At 37.8% G+C, this 14,353-nt stretch overlaps 1 protein-coding gene across 11 annotated transcripts in view; it reads right to left on the minus strand.

Moving 5' to 3' along the window:
- LOC105480824 (teneurin transmembrane protein 2) overlaps window positions 1-14,353 on the minus strand; it is a 3,943,693-nt gene that overhangs the window by 1,038,764 nt on the left and 2,890,576 nt on the right. The window lies entirely within an intron of this gene.

Raw genomic sequence — 14,353 nt, forward strand, 5'->3', positions numbered from 1 at the left:
AAAGAAAGAAAGAAAAGAGGTTTAAAGGACTCACAGTTGCTAGTTACTTTCACAGGCTGGCATTCAGTGTTTTCAGCTTTTCCAAGTGCACAGTGCACACTGTTGGTGGATCTATCATTCTGGGGTCTGGAAGTCCATGGCCCTCTTCTCACAGCTCCACTAGGCAGTGCTCCAATGGGGACTCTGTGTGGGGGCTCTGACCCTGTATTTCTCTTCTGTGCTGCCCTGGCAAAGGTTCTCCATGAGTGCTCCACCTCTGCAGCAAAGTTCTCCCTAGACAACCAGGCATTTCCTTATATCCTCTGAAAACTAGGGGGAAGTTCCCAAACCTCAATTATTGACTCCTGTGCAACCACAAGTCTAACATCACCTGCAAGTCATCAATACTTGGGGCTTGAATCCTCTGAAACAATGGCCTGAGCTGTACATTGGCCTTTTTAAGCCACAACTGGGATGCAGGGCATCAAGTCCCAAGAATGCATAAAGCAGCAAGGCCCTGGGCCCGGTCCATAAAAACCATTGTTTCCTCATAGGCCTCCAGGCCTGTGAAGGGAAGGGCTTCCGTGAAGGTCTCCGACCTGTTCTGGAGATATTTTCCCCATTGTCTTAACAATTAACATTTGGCTTCTCACTACTTAAGCAAATTTCTGCAGCTGGCTTGAATTTCTCCTCAGAAAATGGGTTTTTCTTTTCTACAGCATTGTCAGGCTGCAATTTTTTGAACTTTTATGCTCTGATCCCCTTTTAAATATAAGTTCCAATTCCAAACCTTACCTTTGTGAATACACAAGACTGAATGCTTTTAAGAGCACCTGAGTCACTTCTTGAATTTTGCTGCTTAGAAATTTCTGATGGATACCCTAAATCATCTCTCTTAAATTCAAAGTTCCACAGATCTATAGGGGAGGAACAAAATGCCGCTAGTCTTCTTGCTAAAACATAGTAAGAGTTACCTTTATTCTGGTTCCCAACAAGTTCCTTATCTCCATCTGAGACCATCTGAGCCTGGACTTCATTGTCCATATCACTATCAGCATTTTGGTCAAAGCTATTCAACAAGTCTCTGTAAAGTTCAAAACCTTCCCACATCTTCCTGTCTTCTTCTGAATCCTCCAAACTGTTCCAACCTCTGCCTGTTACTCAGTTCCAAAGTCGCTTCCACATTTCGTAAAGGCAGTACTCCAGTCCCAGTACCAATTTACTGTATTATTCCATTCTCATACTGCCATGAAGAAATACCTGAGACTGGGTAATTTATAAGAAAAGAGGTTTAGTGGACTCACAGTTTCGCATGGCTGTGGAGGCCTCAGGAAACTTACAATCATGAGAGAAAGCACTTCTTCACCGGGCAGCAGGAGAGAGAATGAGTGCAAGTGGTGGAAATGCCAGACAGTTATAAAACCATCAGATCTCATGAGAACTCACTATCATCAGAACAGCATTGCAGAAACTGCCCCCATGATTCAATTACTCCCACTGGGTCCCTTCCACTATAAATGGGGATTATGGAATTATAATTCAAGATGAGATTTTGGTGGAGACACATAGTCTAACCATATCACTTTCCAAGTAAGCTGACGCTCAGCTTTTGAACAAGTTTACATTGCATTTCTAATATACATTACATTCTAACAGATTCTTACTCATTAAGCACTTTTGTTGGTAGATCTCCATCTTGGCTTTATTATCAACATTGTCTCTCGTTCTTTAGAAAATGAAGAGGCCAGAGCTGCATCCTAGCTCTAAAATATCAAAATTTGGGGGGATAAAATGCAACACTCAGCATTTTAAATATATATCTACTGATGATTCTGACGCACAACTAGATTTGAAAGCCATTAAAACTCCTACTCAGAGGAGGGGCTTCAAAATGGCTGATTAGAGGCATCTCCTACTTGCCTCCTCCACTAAGCAGAACCAAAATAGTGACTGGATAATCACACTTCAAATAGATCACCCAAGAGAGAACACTGGAATTCAACAGAGAAGTGTCAGGAAACCCCTAAAACAAGGAAGGAGAGGGAAGCGAGGCAACCTGCTTTGCTGGGATCAGCTGAGAGTCAGGAAACACCCCCATGCAGGGTAAGGTTTAGTAAGAGACTCCAAGCCGTTCACTTTCCCACAGCAGACTCCTATAATCCTAGTTAGGGGAGAGCTCTTTGACCTTCCCAGGCCCTGAGACTAACATAGGGAATTCCCTGGAAACTGTTCAGAGACCTTGCTCCAGAGAGAGAACTCATACTGGGTCCTACAAACTCCCAAGCCCTAAGCAGTGTCAGTGCAGTGTCAGCACAGTGCCACTTTAAGAGCTCAGCTCACACCAGACTGCATTTTGCCCTGCAACTGGGCTGAGGTAGAAGACACAAGAAGCAATCCTGCCCATTCCACCAAAGAGAGGCTGCTACACATTCCCATATTCCCTGAGGATAAATTTCAGTGTCCATGACTGCTACAGCTGTGGAATGCTGTGGGCCAAGGCAAAAGTGAACCCAGTGTCTTAGAAGCTGTCTTCCTAAAGCTGTTCCCAGGGAAACCAATCCTGCCCTTCCTTGTAGCAGGGCCTCAGCACGTTTGCTACTACTTACACCTGAGCACTCCCTGACAGCCTGGGGATCACCCCATCTTAGCATACCACAGCCAGGATCTATACACACAGCCAGTAACCTGCAAGCTCAGTCTGGCCTGGCTCCACATGCCCCTAGTCCCTGAGCACCCATCCAGGAACATGGGGATTGCTCAGCCCAGTCCATCCCCAGTGGCATCTGAGACTTCCCTTGGGCTCTGAGGTCAAGCCCACTCAATGTGCTGCTACCACCAGAGCTGGCATCCACTTGCACCTGCCACTTGCAGGTCTGAAAACCAGCCTGCTCAATCCATCTCAGCCATTACTCTCAACATCAGCTTAGACTAGTTGGGTTTCAGAGGTTTGTTGTACCATACCACTGTTATTTCCAGCACCTACACCATACCCACTGTGCAGTGTTCAGAACCTGCTCAGCCACCCAGCCCACCACTGTCATTCCTGGCACCTGAGCAAGCTATCTAGAGGACCAAGAATTGGTTTGCCTGAATCTGCTAAATTGGTGCCAGTGTATGCTGCCTTGTGGCCCAAGGACAGGCACAATCAGCCAACAACTGCCACCACTGCGGCCTGCAGATTGACCTATCTGGCATTTCAGTATCAGCAAAACTTTACCACAGCCTCCACTAATAACTATACCCTAAGTCACCAACAAAATCACAGACACTGCTGATGCTGTTTATAGCCGAAGAAATCATACAGAGTCTATACCACTTCACACATCCAGATTCAAAACCATAGTGACATAGCCAACGAACACAACAGACACATCTTCGGGGGGGTTGGACAGGGGAACTCCCTTACAAAATCAAATTGGAAGAAGTGACTGTTATACCAGATGTCCAGATTATCAATGTAAGGACACAGGAAACCTGAAAAATCAAGGAAATATTACACCTATAAGAGAACACAATTCTCCAGCAACAGATCAGAACAAAAAGAAAATCATGAAATCTCAAAAAAATTCAAAATTTTGATGAAGCAGCTCAGTGAGATAAAAGACAATTCAGAAAAACAATACAAAGAAATCAGATAACAATTCAGAATATGAATGAGAAATTTACCACAGAGGTATATGTCATAAAAAAGAAAAAATATTCTGGAAATGAAGAATTTATTGAATGAAATACAAAATACACTTGAAAGCTTCAACAATAGACAAGATCAATCAGAAGAAAGAATCTCAGACTGGGTGTGGTGACTCATGCCTGTAATCACAGCACTTTGGGAAGCTGAGGTGGGCAGATCACTTGAGGTCAGGTGTTCGAGGCCAGCCTGGCCATCATGGTGAAACCCTGTCTCTACTAAAAATACAAAAATTAGCTAGGTGTGGTGGTGCACACCTGCAGTCCCCAGCTACCTGGGAGGCTGAGGCATGAGAATCACTTGAACCCAGGAGGCAGAGTTAGCAGTTAGCCAAAATAATGTCATTGTACTTCAGCCTGGGTGACAGAGCAGCAAGACTCAGTCAAAAAAAAAAAAAAAAAGGAAGAAAAAAAAAGAAAAAGAAAAAGAAATATCTCAGAACTTGAAGACAGGTCTTTATAAATAACCCAGTCAGACAGAAATAAAGAAAAGAAAATAAAAAAGAATGAGCAAAGATTTTGTACACATGGGACAACATAAAACAACCAAGTGTACAAATTACTGATGTCTCAATTGTAAAGAGAGAATGAAAGGGTTGGAAAACCTATTTAATGAAATAATAGAAGTAAACTACCAAGTTTAGCAAGAGATTTAGACATCCAGATACAGCAGGTTCAGAGATCATTAAATAGATACAATGCAAAAAGATCTTCTTCATGGCACATTACAGTCAAAATCTAATGTCAAAGACAAAGAGAGAAATCTAAAACAGTAAGATAAAAGCATTTCTTCACCTATAAAGAATCCCCCATCAGAGCAAAAGTGGATTTCTTCATAGAAACTTTACAAACAAGGAAAGAATGGGATGATATATTCAAAGTGCTGAAAGAAAAAAAAATTACCCCGGGATACTATATCCAGCAAAAGTATCCTTCGTAAATGAAGGAGAAATAAAGTCTTTCCCAAACAAGCAAAGACTGAGGGAATTCATTACCATTAGATTGGTCCTACAAGAAATGCTCAAGGGGATTTTAAACTTGGAAGTGCAAGGATGACATTTACAATCATGAAAACACACAAAAGTATAAAACTTACTGGTAAACCAAACACAAAAATGAGAAACAGAAAGGACTCAAATGGTACCACTACAAAAATCCACCAAACTACTATAACAAACTAAAAGAAAAATAAAGGAACAAAGAATATGCGAAAGAACTAGAAAAGAGTGAACAATATAACAGGAACAAAACCACACGTATCAATAATAACCTTCAACATAAATTGAAAAAAAATTCTCAACTTAAAAAATATAGACTGGCTGAATGAATAAAAAAATTATCTAACTGTATGCTGTCTACAGAAATGCACTGTACCTGTAAAGAAAAACATAGACTCAAAATAAAGAGATGGAAAAAGATATTCAATGCAAATAGAAACCAAAAGCCAGCTGAGTAGCTACACTTAAAACAGACTTTAAGTTATAAACAGTAATATATATATTATATAAATATACATATATACATATATATGGTTATTATATAATGATAAAGAGATCAATCCAGCAAGAGGATATAACAATCCTAAATATTTATGCACCCAAAATTGGAGCACCCAGATTCATAAAACAACTATCACTCCATCTAAAGAAAGAAATAGACCCTGCTACAATAATAGTGGGGGACATCAATACCCGGCTTACAACATTAGACAGATAATTTAGACAGAAAATTAACAAAGAAACATTGGATTTAAAGTAGATTTTGGACCAAATTAACCTAACAGACATTTACAGAATATTTTATGCAACAACTGCAAAATACACATCTTCTCATCAGCACATGAAACATTCTCCAGGATAGAACATATGTTAGCCCACAAAACAAGCCTTAACAAATTTTTTAAATCTCCCACAAAACAAGCTTTGACAAGTTTTTTAAAATCAGTACTTGACATATCAACTATCCTGTTAGACTTGGAATAAAACTAGAAATCAATACCAAGAGGAACTCTAAAAACTATACAAGTACATGGATATTAAACAACATGCTCCTGAATAACTGTTTGGTCAATGAAGAAATTAAGAGGAAGCCGAAAAATTTCTCAGAACAAATGAAAATGGAAATACACCATACCAAAATCTGTGAGTTATGGTAAAAGAATTGCTAAGAGAAAAGGCTAAATGCCAACACCAAAAAAGTAGGGAGACTGCAAATTAAAAATGTAACAATGCACCTCAAGGAACTAGAAAAGAAAGAATAAACCAAAACCAAAATTAGAAGAAGGAATTTTAAAAAGAAGATCAGGGCAAAATTAAACAAAATAGAGACTAAAAATCAATGCAAAGGATAAAAAAAATGAAAAGTTCTTTAAAAAGATAAACAGAATTTATATATTGCAGCTAGACTAACCAATAAAAGAAGAAAACCCAAATAAACAAAATCAGAAATGAAAAAAATGCCTTACAACTGATACAACAAAAATACAAAAGATCATCAGAGACTGTTATGAACAACTATATGCTAATAAACTGGAAGACCTAGAGGAGACAAATAAATTCCTGGAAACATAAAACCTACCAAGTTAGAATCAGGAAGAAACAGAAAACCTAAAGAGATCAGTAGCAAGTAGTAAGATTGAATCATTCACAAAAAGTTTCTAAACAAAGAAAAGCCAAGTCCTGGATATATTCACTAATGAATTCTACCAAATGTATAAAGAAGAAAGAATACCAATCCTTCTCAAGCTATTCAAAAAAATGTGAGAGAAAGAAATTCTTCCCAACTCATTCCAAGAGGCCAGCATTACCCTGATACCAAACCCAGACAAGAATATAATAAAAAATAAAAACTACAGGCCAATATCCCTGATGAACATAGAACCAAACAATTCTCAACGAAATATTAGCAAACTGAATCCAATAGCACATCAACAAGATAACTAACCATGATCAATTGGGATTTACCCCAGGGATTCAAGGATGGTCTAACGTATGCAAATCAATTAACTTAATACATCACATCAACAGAATGAAGGATAGAAACTATATGATTATCTCAATAGCTGCAGAGAAAGCATTTGACAAAACACAACATCGTTTCATAATAAAAACTTTCAACAAACTAGGCATTAAACGAACATACCTCAAAATAATAAAGAACATGTATGAAAAACCTGTAGCTAACATCATACTGAATTGGGGAAAGTTAAAAGTTTTCCTCTAAGAACTGGAACAAGACAAGAATGACTACTTTCACCACTCCAATTCAACACAGTGCTATAAGCCCTAAAAGGCATTAAAATTGGAAAATATGTTGTCCCTCTTTACAGATGACCAAATCTTACATTGAGAAAAACCAAAACACTCTACCAAAAACTCTTAGAACTGATATAAAAATTCAGTAAATTTGCAGGATACACAATAAACATACAAAAATCAATAGCATTTCTATACACCAAAAATAAAATAGATGAAACAGAAATTAAGAAGGCAATCCCAATTATATAAGCCATGAAAAATAACAAAATACTTAGGAATAAATTTAACCAAGGAGGTGAAAGATCTCCACAAGGAAAACTATAAGGCACTGATGAAATAATTTTAAGAGGACCCAGAATAATGGAAAGACATCCCATGCCAATGGATTACACCAATAAATATTGTTAAAATGACCATACTGCCCAAAGCAGTGTATAGATTCAATGTAATCTCTATCAAAATACTAATATAATTTTTCACAGAAAAATTTTCACAGAAATAAAAAAAATTCTAAAATTTGTATTGAACAAAAATAAATAGCCAGAATAGCCAAAGTATCCTGAGCAAGAAGAACAAAGCTAGAAGCATCACACTACCAGGCTTCCAAATATATCACAAAGCTATAGTAAACAAAACAGCATGATGTTGGTATTAATGTAGACACATAAACCAACGGAACAGAGTAGAAAATGCAGAAATAAGCCCACATATTTACAGCCAGCTGATCTTTGACAAAGTCATCAAAAACAGATAGTGGGGAAAGAACACCTTCTTCAATAAATTATGTTGGGAAACTCAATAATCATATGCAGAATAATGAGACTCAATACCTATCTCTCACCCCATACAACAATCAGCTCAAGATAGACTAAAGACTTAAATTCAGACCCAAAACAATAAAGCTACTAGATGACAACATAGAAAAAATATTCAGGATATTGGTTAGGACAGAAATTTTATGCCTATGACCTCAAAAGCACAGGAAACAAAAACATAAACAGATAAATGGGACTATATTCAACTAGAAAACTTCTGCACAGCAAAAGAAACAATCAACAGAGTGAAGAGTTAACCTTTTGAAAATGAGAAAAATATTGTGAACTACTCATCCAACAGGGGATGAATATCCAGAATATACAAGGAACTCAAACAACACAAACATACAAAAACAAATAATCCCATTAAAAAGCGGGCAAAGAACATGAATAGACATTTCTCAAAAGGAGACATACAAATGACCAACAGGTATATGACAAAATGCTCAAAATCACTAATCATCAGGGAAATGTGAATCAAAACCACAAAGAGATATTATTTTACACTAATCAAAATAGCTACTATTAAAAAAAGACAACAAATATCACATGTTGGCAAGGTTGTGGGGAAAGGGAACATATATACTGTCGATGAGAATGTAAATTAGTACAGTCACTATGGAAAACAGTATGGAAATTTCTCAAAAAGCTAAAAATAGAGCTACCATACAATCCAACAATGCCACTGCTGGATATTTATTCAGATGAAAATAAATCAATGTATCAAAAGGATGCCAGTATGTTTATTGCAGCAGTATTTGTAATAGCAAAGATTTGGTATCAAGCTAAGTAAGTATCCATCAGTGGATAAATAGGTAAATAAAACGTGGTATATAAACACAATGGAACATTATCTGGCCATTAAAAAGAGAATGAAATCATGCCATTCACAACAACATGGATAAAACCAAGGTTATTTTGTTATGTGAAATAAGTCAGGCACAGAAAGACAAATATTGTGTGTTCTCACTCATATGTGGGAGCTACAAAAGTTGATCACACGGAGTTAGAAAGTGTAATGATAGATACAGAGACTGAGAAGTGTGTATGGGGGTAGGGGAGAGTTAAAGAGAGGTTGTTTAATGGGTACAAACAAGCAAGTCGATAGGAGGAATTAAAGTTCTAATGATCCAAGGAAGAGTAGGGTGTCTATAGTTAACAATTGTATCTTTCAAAGTAGCTAGAAACAGGGACCTGAAATGTACCCAGAAAATAGAAATGATAAATACTTGGGTGATGGACATTCTAAGCACACAGACTTGATCATTACACATTTTTTTTTGCATGTAACAAAATGTCACAAGCACCCCGTGAATATGTAAAAATATGTCAAAAATTTTTAATCCACTTAGAATAAAAAATTCCTACTCTTCCTAATATCTAGCCTTATTTTTCCCTTCTAAACTTTTTCTAAAATTCACATGTAATTTAAATTATACATGAAATAATGGCATGCACATAGAAAGGACATCAAATGGCTATATTTTATGTGTGTGTTCATATATCTGCATATTTCTTCCTTTCCCACATTTTTTGCAAAAATTTGAAGTAGCTTTTGCAATGGTTTTAGAATAAAATAAACAATTGTAGGAAGTTGAAGCTGAAAGAAAATAAGAGTGAACATAATCAGCAATAGAAAGGCATGAAGGTCATCTTTGTGAACTGGGATGTAAACAGGTCAAATCTTCAAGTAGACTATAAATGTATCGTCTATGTTTCCTAGCAGCCAAAGCAAAGAGAGAATCATAGGTGCTGTACGGTGTCCATAAAATAAAAGTGATTCATTTTTCCAGACACTGATTAATCTTTATAAAGAAGAAAACTCTTAGCTGTGATAGGCAACATCCTCCTCTAAGTCATCATATCTAACAATGTATTTTATGTTATTATTTCTAAAAGTTTACATCAGTGCAGTCTGATAGCATGATAATAAATCACAATTTGCAAAGGCAATTCTACAAGGAACCAAAACTGTGCAATTCAAAACTGAACATTTTAGAGAAAGAGGCCCTTTTGGGAGTCTTCTATAGATAGTACTTCTGACCACTGTGTTTTGGATAATTTATAAAAAGTTTAAGATTGTATTCAAACACAAGAGCATGGTGTGTCAACATCCTCCATTGCGCATGTGAAGGCAGATTCGTTTGCTTGGCCATCATCTGTGCAGAGGGATCATCCTGATCTTTTTATTACAAATACAAATCTAAATTAAGGCACGTGCTTCGAGATGCTGAAATTCCATTTCCAGTGGCAATTGAAAAAAGTCCCTTTCAGCTGGGCCAGTTTTTTCTAAGGAAACAGTTCTTAGTCAGCTTTAACACTGGGATAAATAGTATTTATTACATAATCCCAAATGATGTACAATTGAGCTATGCAGCAAATTTTTCCTTAAATATGAAATTTCAATAAATATTCCACTGCATTTACTGTACTCAACAGTCTTTCAAATAGAAGTCCATAGGCAATGGTCACCTTCAACTTAACTACAATAGCTAGATATGTTGTATATGTCTGTCTTTAATGAGTACATTTAACCTGAGATATTAAACCAAAAGTACTGAATTTGGATGCAGAAAGAAGATAAGTTATAAAGCAGAAGATTCCTGGAGAGCTGAATTTCTGCCTCCCACTCCTCACTGGTTGCATGGCCTTGAACAAATACATCTTTCTTCAGGTGCAAAGTTAGTGTTTTACTATATTTCAATGTGTTGCTTAGCATTCTTGCTAAAATTAAACATGTGAATGTCACTAAAGTTTTTTAGTATTCTATAAATTGCTTGCTACTTGCAGGTATTTGTTTTTCCTTGGATTCCTTAAAAATATCACTACTATAGGTATTAGTTCCAGAAAAAAAACTTAAACTGTCAAGAGTCAATGGAAAGCAGCCATCCACAGGTTCACACACACATAGGAGAACTCATTTTCTCTTTACCTGCTTTTGCACATGAGTATCGTATTTGCTCTATTTTCATAGTACTAACCTTACTAGGTCAGTTGTGGGCATAAAGCACAAAAAATGTCACTTCAGTATCCTAACTCCAAAACATTCTTTTCATTGCTTTTCTCTTCATTTGCCATATCGGCTTATTCACTGCATGCTTACCATTTACTTTGGGGCTTACAGGCAGTCACCTCCACATTTGCCTTTCTAATTCATTTCCATGATTAGACTATAAGTCCCCAAAAGGCAGGGACCATATCCGTCGGCATCACGGCTGCATCCCCAAACCCTTATAAAGTGTTTGATACAGCCGGGTGCAGTGGCTCATGCCTGGAATCCCAGCACTTTGGGAGGCCAAGGTGGGCAGATCACCTGAGGTCAAGAGTTTGAGACCAGTCTAGTCAATATGGTGAAAGCCCATTTCTACTAAAAATACAAAAAATTAGCTGAGCATGGTGGTGGGCACCTGTAATTCCAGCTACTTGGGAGACTGAGGCAGGGGAATCACTTGAGCCCAGCAGGCGGAGGTTGCAGTGAGCCAAGATTGTGCCACTGCACTCCAGCCTGGGTGCAACAGAGCAAGACTTTGTCTCAAAAAAAAAAAAAAAAAAGTGTATGATACACAGAGGGCCTTCAATACAGGGCTGTGGCTGAGGTTCTTTTTTTTTTTCTTTTTTTTGAGACGGAGTCTCGCTGTGTCACCCAGGCTGGAGTGCAGTGGCGCGATCTCGGCTCACTGCAAGCTTCGCCTCCCGGGTTTACGCCATTCTCCTGCCTCAGCCTCCGAGTAGCTGGGACTACAGGCGCCCGCCACCGCGCCCGGCTAGTTTTTTTTTTTTGTATTTTTAGTAGAGACGGGGTTTCACGGTGTTAGCCAGGATGGTCTCGATCTCCTGACCTCGTGATCCACCCGCCTCGGCCTCCCAAAGTGCTGGGATTTCAGGCTTGAGCCACCGCGCCCGGCCTGAGGTTCTTATTCATTTGTTTATTTATTAGATTAGTATTATCATCCTCATTTTTCAGACAAAGAAATTTAGAGTCCAAGAGATGATGTAATTTGCCAAAGGTAACAAAGCTAACAAGTAGCAGGACTGAGATTTGAACACAGTCCTGTCTGGTTCTTGTGACTGTGCCACCAGTCATGCGCCTATCCATGATGCAGAAACTCTAAGAACATAAGTGCCCCTTGCAGCTCAGTGCTTCAGGTATCACACATTGATTCTTATTCGTGATCTAATAATCTAATAGGTTTATTATACATGTGAGCAGTAAAATAAAATGAGCGATGTCCTTGTTTTGGCTTATAAAATACACAGTCTTTTAAAATAATTTAAAATTTTGCATTGTCTACCATATTGTGGAAATATCCACAAGTTGGGTTGTTAAGCTTCCTTGTGACCATAAGAAAGAGGCTAACACTACTGGCTATAGGAATCATAGTGTCTATAAGTGCCAAAAATGAACAAACACACAAACTAAAAACCTTGAGTTCTTTAGGGAAGGATGTAGTCTCATACCAAGACTTAAGAGTCTCCTCCCAAGAGAAGACCTCTTAATAAACAGGTATCATCTAAGGCCTCTTTTGAAGCACTGACTTTTGGGGAAACAAATGTTGATGTCAATACCAGTCTAGTTCAAAGGGCCAGCAAACATCTATCTGACCCAAACGCTTGCACTGCAGAGGACTGGTCCATTTAGAGGTACTGTTCTCTTCTGTATATACTCAAATCATATCTCCTTTGTGTGGAAAAATAAGATTTCATGCACAATCAAGTTTATCTACCTCAAATCAATAACAGCATTAAAACAGATATAAAAGAAATACAGTTAACCAATTTAAATATTATTGAAAGTCTTGTAGAACTACAGATATGCTGAATGTGAAATTTCCTAGTTGAAAGGTGTGTTGAAAGCGTTTCAGGCAACACTAGAATGCTTTCAAACGATGCGCAGCCACTTATGAAAACTATTCAGGTGCTTTCCCTAATCTGAAAGGGAGTGCTTTTTCATAGCATTAGTTTTATAATGAGCCTTTTCAGGCAAATTTCAAAGGGTGCATGGTTCACATACTTTAAACTAAATTCACTCATAATTTAGCATCCAACAAAAGCTAATGCTTAATTGTCTCTAAAGAGGCTATAGAAGGAAAACATTTTCCTTATTCACAAACATAGGGCTAAACAGTGGAGCTTCCCTCCATTAACATCCCTCCCTAATTTTCATAAGAACAATGGCCCTGTAAAGAGGTGGTCACAAGGAGGCTGAGACTCCCTGGGTTTGCACAATATTGCCTGTTAGCCCTGGTCTGATCACCCTCAGGGATAACAACTTCAACACAGAGGCTAGAAGGGATCAAGATTTGTAATATCTGTTCACATAGGGGTATCCATGCTTTTTGTTTGTTTGTTTAGTTTTGTTTTGCTTTTTTGTTTGTTTGTTTTGAATCTGGGTCTCACCCCGTCATTCAAGCTGGAGCGCAATGGCGCCATCATAGCTCACTGCAGCCTGGGACTCCTGGGCTCAAGTGATCCTCCCAACTCAGCCTTCCAAAATGCTGGCATTACAGGCATGAGCTTCTATGCCCTGCATATCCAACAGTTTACTATTGGCTGAGGCCTTGAGAAATGGTATTTCAATTTGTTGACCCTCACCTAACTTCTTCAATCTCAAAGAGAAGAGGCTGTGTTTCTGATTTGACAGACAGTTAATTATCTGATTTGACAGACAGTGATTAATAGCACAGACTCAAAAAAGCCAGAGAATTGGCTTTACAGTCTTTCCTACTTCATATGTGACATTGGGCAAGTAAATTCAATTCTCTGTGCCTCAACTGGCTCATCTGTAAAATAGGAGTAATTAGAGTGCAATTCTTCTAGGACCACAATGAGTACTGAAGAAGTTCGTATACATCAAAAACTGAAAACGATACCCATGTTTTGCCTAAGGAAGTGCTATGTATATCTTAACTACCATTATTCTCCTCATTATTATTACATTCTTCCCAACTGTCACATTTTGGGTCTCTTGGAAAAGCAACAAGTTGTTTTCTTTTATTCATTCATTTTTTTATTGTCTTGTGTGTCTTTCAATTAGTAACACCCCTGGAAAGATCTTCAGATGCTCCATTTTTCCTTTCATGCTAGAACTTTGCCAAGTTGTTAAGGCACAAATGTCTTTTGAGATGTGTGGAGTTGGAGAGAGGGGATCCATTTAAACAACCGAAACCCAGAAGACGGCAGCTCCCTCAGAAGATGGCATGTTAAAATACAATATTTTGAGAAAGCCCTTTTAAAAACACAAAAACTTTTTGAACCTACCTAACTCTGAGAAAAGTGTAGAAATAAGCAATCAGCAGAGGAAAAAATTTAAAAATTAAAAAGAAAAAATCCCACTCTCATAAAGCTTTTAAATTCTCAAGCAATTTTCATAATTGTGACACTTGGCACAATTTGATAGGATCTTATATTGATTCTCAGATTTTAAGACAACAATCATTACATTATTATCTTCAGCCTAAGCAGTGCAGCGTAACCTCCTAATTAGGATAAAAAACAGAGCCAGGAGCAACCCCGGCAAGTCACAACAAGTCAATATTTTTAATAAGGATTAATTAAAAAAAAACTCTACAAGGTTGTATCAGAGGCAGTTCTGGCATGTCTATTGATTAACAGTTG

Source organism: Macaca nemestrina, chromosome 6 (genome assembly GCF_043159975.1).
Source record: "Macaca nemestrina isolate mMacNem1 chromosome 6, mMacNem.hap1, whole genome shotgun sequence".
In the NCBI taxonomy this organism is placed as follows: domain Eukaryota; kingdom Metazoa; phylum Chordata; class Mammalia; order Primates; family Cercopithecidae; genus Macaca; species Macaca nemestrina.